This window comes from Paramisgurnus dabryanus, chromosome 19 (genome assembly GCF_030506205.2).
Source record: "Paramisgurnus dabryanus chromosome 19, PD_genome_1.1, whole genome shotgun sequence".
Taxonomy (NCBI): domain Eukaryota; kingdom Metazoa; phylum Chordata; class Actinopteri; order Cypriniformes; family Cobitidae; genus Paramisgurnus; species Paramisgurnus dabryanus.
Genome location: NC_133355.1, coordinates 25,834,412 through 25,840,100, shown reverse-complemented (window position 1 = coordinate 25,840,100; position 5,689 = coordinate 25,834,412). Strand labels below are relative to the sequence as shown.

At 36.6% G+C, this 5,689-nt stretch overlaps 1 long non-coding RNA gene across 2 annotated transcripts; it reads right to left on the bottom strand.

Moving 5' to 3' along the window:
• Window positions 1–982: 982 nt before the first annotated feature.
• On the bottom strand, window positions 983–4,806 carry LOC135784184 (uncharacterized). Of its 2 annotated transcripts, XR_010545992.2 has the most exons (3): window positions 4,186–4,806; window positions 1,888–2,044; window positions 983–1,238 (listed from the first exon to the last, which is right to left on the bottom strand). It is a non-coding gene; the product is annotated as an uncharacterized lncRNA (long non-coding RNA). The 2 variants fall into 2 exon arrangements; XR_012335475.1 differs by lacking the exon at window positions 1,888–2,044.
• Between the last annotated feature and the right edge of the window lie 883 nt (window positions 4,807–5,689).

The window sequence follows — 5,689 nt, the reverse complement described above, 5'->3', positions numbered from 1 at the left end:
CTTGCGCTGTCTCGAGCAAACATGTTGTCATCTGTGCTCTGCTATAAGTTCCCAAACTCCCTTTTAGTGATGAAAAACATCTATTTGTGGTGGCCAATTTTAATTTTGTGGTGGACTGAGAAATAAATAAATGTATGGGAATGTACAACAACGCTCTCACTTGTATGATGTCACAGCAGTAGGCAGCGCAAATATAACGGCATGCCTATAATCCCTCCCACTGCGAAGTGTTACTAAACTCGATGGAAAAGCTAACCACGCCAAAGTGAGGTGAGCTGACCCGACCCAAACTACCCAGGTGAAAAAAAATTCTATTAAAAATATACTTTAAAAAAGTGTACTAAGTATATTTTCTAGATTTTGTACTATTTTCGTCAAATCCAAGTATAGTTAAGTGTACTCAATTATGTATTAACTTCAACTTAACACCTATTTGATTACACTTCAAGTGTAAATAGTATGCTAAAATGGAACAACTTTTTTTAAACTTCAAGTGCACTAAAATACACTCCTGAAAATCAAGATTTATGAGTAATTAAGCACACTTACAGTACAATTGCATTCTATTGCAATTTTAATGGAAATACACTTAAAAAGCCATTGCAGCACAAATTATAGTTGTGTTTAAGTACATTTTGTGCATACTGCTATCATACTTATAATTAGTATAAACTATGTTAATTTAGTATGCCTCTGTAATATTTCAAGTGCTCTACAAATGCACTTCCTAACTATTTTTAGTGCTTTTAAAGTGTCCCACTATGACAATAATAATGTTTTTAAAGTGAATTTCAATTATAACCTAAACATCATAGACACGTACTTTCAGTGCAATATTATTATAGTGTATTTTTTATATTTTAAGTATATTTAATTTGTACTTTTATCCCCATTTTGTTATACTTAAGCATGAATATTGCTGTTACACTACAAGTGTATAATATAACAATTCAGTTCAAATGCACACAAACAGATTACAAACTGCATTTCAAAAAAGGATCTTTATTAATGACACAAAAGTAACACACAAAACAGATATTGGCAAAATGGGGAACCTTAAACAGTCGACTTTCTTTGAAATGCCGGGAAGAGAACAATTGCGAACAACTTGTACTATATGGACATCTAGCTCTGATTTGAACTACTGGAGGCCTTGTAACTGGCATTGTTGCACTTCCTCCGTAGAAGGTCCCGGATCTCTGCCACCTCGATGTTGGGGAATCACTCCCTCACTGCATCTGTAAAACAGGAAAGAGACATTTCAATTTCAATTTTATTTATATAGCGCTTTTCACAATTTGTAGTTGTTTCAAAGCAGCTTTACATTAAAAGAAGCAGGGGAAACAGAAAAATCGACAGACAATATAAGTAGCAAAATACAGCGGCTATGAATAAACTTTACAAGTGAGCAAATTAATAATGTCTCGTATACAAGAGGGTGCTAAGTTAAGCCAATGTTGCTTGACTCCCCGGGGTTAAAAAAAACCCTAGGAGAAAAACCTCAGGGAGGAACAAAAAGTCCTAGGAGGAAAAGATATACACATATATATATATATGGGATGTAAACGGATAAGGAGATTTAACGGGTTCCGTCTAGGGCTGCACGATAAATCGCATGTGTTTGTCAGGCGCATCTCCTCAGTAATGCCGGTTCCTTGATTAGTATTAAATCGCCATCAGCTGTTTTCAGATGGAGCAGCTTTAACTACAGAGCCGTAGTTCCCTGACAAGCTGGGCCATATCGCATACATATCGCAGCCGATACGTCCGCGATAATTAATGCGAAATTGCCCCGATTGTCAGTGAACTACGGCTCTGTGTAGTTAAAGCTGCTACATCTGAAAACAGCTGATGGCGATTTAATACTAATCAAGGAACCGGCATTACTGAGGAGATGCGCCTGACAAACACATGCGACTTATCGTGCAGCCCTAGTTCCGTCGGTGGTCAGGCATCGGCTGGGCATCACGTTGAAGGGCAGCCAGTAGATCAGTGGTGTGTTGACCTCCACGGCAGCCAGAACTGGTCTGTTTGTCTCAATGTCCTCGGGTTTGAGGACGAGACAGGCCAGAACTGGTCTGTTTGTCTCAATGTCCTCGGGTTTGAGGACGAGACAGGGAGAGAGAAACAAAATCCTATTAGCGTAGGGGCCATTCACATGTAATGCAGTGTCACACAGTGTTGTGTTTTAATATCTGCTCGGTTCCAGACAGGCTAGCTATTGCGGCATTAGTAAATTACCCAGACGAGTTATGTGAATGCTTTGTTCCGTACAAGCTAACTTTTGCGAGATAAGTATAATTTACTAGACAAATTATGTGAATGCTTTGTTAAAGAAAAAAAGTCTTAAAGAATAATTCCGGTATTAAACACTTTGAGTCTCATTTCTGGTTTGTTTTGGATGAACTACAGTGATGGTCACTGAAATTTTGACAATGGGTCGTGTCTTGACTTTTTAACTTGTTTAGAAGCGTCTCTTGACTGCTTCAGAATGGAAGTCAAGGGCCATGCACAAACATGTCATTAAAACAACACTTAACGTTCATTTTCAAAACTGTGCTACTCACAGAGTGGTTTGTGGTGTTCGTTGATGATTAAAAACAAATATATCAGAGCAATGTATGATTTCAATCCGTGTTATTTGCTATAGTGGATCTATTTTTTCAGACACCTCACAACCACGTATATACTTCCGCTCTATATTTGAGTCTGAAGCGTTAGCACACTCTTGACCACTTGATGGCGACAACCACTTTGCCTAACAAGGATGCTGAACGGAACTTGGTGTCTAGCGTATAGACAGTCACAATCGAGCTCAAATTCAAACCTAAGGCTGGTCACTGAGCCATCAAATATGGGAAAAATTTGTACCCTACTCCGAGGGCACAGTTGCTCTGCTCATGCTAGCCTTTTGAGAGAAACCGAGCGAAAAAACTACAACCAGATGTAAACAGACCCTTTTCCATTTCCGGCGGCAGAGTGATATATCAGCGAGCAATGAGTCTTCCAAGAGAAGTCAATGGAATTTTACAAAATGCCAAATAAAACACCACAGAAACTGTATTTCGCTACACTACTTGTTTTTAATCATCAACGAACACCAAGAACCACTCGGTGAGTAGCACCCCTTACGAAAATTAACCATGGTTTTACTACAGTTAAGACCAAAAAAACCATGGTTACTGTAGTAAAACCATAGCTACCACAAAATAACAATGGTTTTGACAACCATGGTTTTCAAAAACCATAGTTAAACCATGGTTAGTGTAGTAAAACCATGGTTTTGCTCATAGTAATCAATTGACCAAAAAAAACATGGTTACTACACTTTTACCACAATAAAACCATGGTTAATATTCGTAAGGGACAGTTTTGAAAATGAAGGTTAAGTGTTGTTTTAATGACATGTTTGTGCATGACCCTTGACTTCCACTCTGAAGCAGTGAAGAGACGCTTCTAAACGAGTCAAAAAAAGACACGACCCATTGTCAAAATTACAGTGTCCATCACTGTAATTCATCCAAAACAAACCAGAAATAAGACTCAAAGTGTTAAATACCAGAATTATCCTTTAATGGAGCATTTCACCTGTAGAAACATTAATCTTTATTGAAAGTGTCTCATATTTGTAGTGGAAATGTAACATACATTTCGAATTTGGTGCCTATTTGACTAAAAAAGGGGTGTTTGTAGTCTCACCACCTCAACAAAGATATTGGACTTCCTTCTTTCAATGATGCAAAATTATAATTTTTTACATCATTGAAAGAAGGAAGTGCAACACTGAAATCTGTATTTCTCCTGTCTCAGGAAATGATGCATGACCATTCAAAAACATGACTGGGGTTCTAAAGATACAAAGCTTAATACAAATGGGTGAAGTGTCCCTTTAGATTTAAAGTGATTGACTGTGTCTGATTCACAGATACCAGTTGGCAAATCATTTCAGAGCTTAGACACTTTTGATATTCTAGGGAAAATTAAGAGACCAGAATTTTGCGACCGCAGTGTACGTGTTGGATTGTATTCTGATATTAATTCTCTAAGATACGAAGGTGCTGGGCCTTTTAAGGTTTTATTGGTGATTAATAGTATTTTTAATTGTATGCGATATTTGACTGGTAGCCAGCATGACATGGGCATGAATTAAAACAATATTAAATTAAAAGATTAAACTTAACTTACATCATTTTTACACAGAAACCTCTTCAGCGTCAGCAAGGTCGACCACATGGTACATGACCTCTGTAAACACAAACATGGATAGACATCATATTAAAAAAGAAGACAATCATACAACTTTAAAATATATTTTGACTCCAAGCTTCTTTACAACAACATCTAACGTTAGTTTATCTTAAACTTAAAGTGAAGCTGGCTTGGTTACTAAACAGAATAAAGCTATTAAAACAGGCTTGCAAAATAAGCAGCATCTATCAGAACTTACCTACAGCAATGAGCTTTTAAACAACAGAAATCGTCTAAGGTTATCGTTTAAAATAGCAGAAAGAGCCATTTGCTACAGTTAGCTGAACATCTCCAACACAAGTAATCTTGCCGTTTTATTTTTAAAGTTTTAAACATCGAATTGATTCGTTTATCAGGCATTTTGCATGTTACTTTGCTCACTGAAAAACCGCATGTTCAAGTTCCTAACGTTACTGTGTACAGTGTATAACTTACTCTTAATGTTTCCTGTGTGTGCTTTAAATTAAAACACTTCTCGCATAAAGACAAAAATAATCACAGTGAAGAACAAAATAGGAACAAATATGGAACAGATCTGCGCGATGTAAAGGAATGAAAGTCAAATTTACCTCAGCCGTACTGTTTAGCATGAAAACGAGTCAGTAGCGGTTTGAAAAATGCCGTTGATCCTGATTGGTGGGAATGAATGGGTGGGTGCAGGTGCATTCTGGGAATTTGAGTCTTTTGCCCTGGCGTTGGTACTGCTTTAGCATGCTGCTGTAGATGTATTTTGACTACAATTTCCAAGTTGCATTGGATGTTTTTTTTTTTTTCATTATTTTGGATCCTCTGCTGGCACTTTATGTACTTTTTATAATCTGCGTTTTCACACTGATTTGTTCTTTATACTTTATCAATAATAAAAATATTAAATATTTTTATAAAATGTATAACGTTTACAAAACATGTTTAGTTGACAAACATGTTGACAGTTATTTTGAGTGATGCTCAGATTTTCTTAAATAAAAAAAACCTTTATCAATTAAATTACATTAGCATAATAATACATGTATTTAGTAAACACACTTGTAGATATATAATGTTTTTATGTTATGTGCTGCCTTGAACCCCCCACCCAGCTTTGAAAACAGAGACAGCAACTCTGTCATTAACCCTTCACACCTCACAACCAGCACTCCTTACAACCAGCTGTGAGGATTCCTAGAAACTTCCACCAGTATACATCCATATACACAAGGTTTCTGGATGTTTCACGAGTTTACTTCTGAGTATTACGTTTCCAAGCACTCTGCCTCATTTATCTGGCAAACCTAAAGTTTAGCAGGGATTTCCCATCCGTATTTGTCTGGATACAGCTCTTTTCATGCAGTGTATAGCCTACATTTTATTATTCTAACGTATTTTATGAAAGTACTCTGATATGCAACTAAAAATACACTTATTTTATAGTGTACTGTATAAAGTGTACAGAAGTCACACT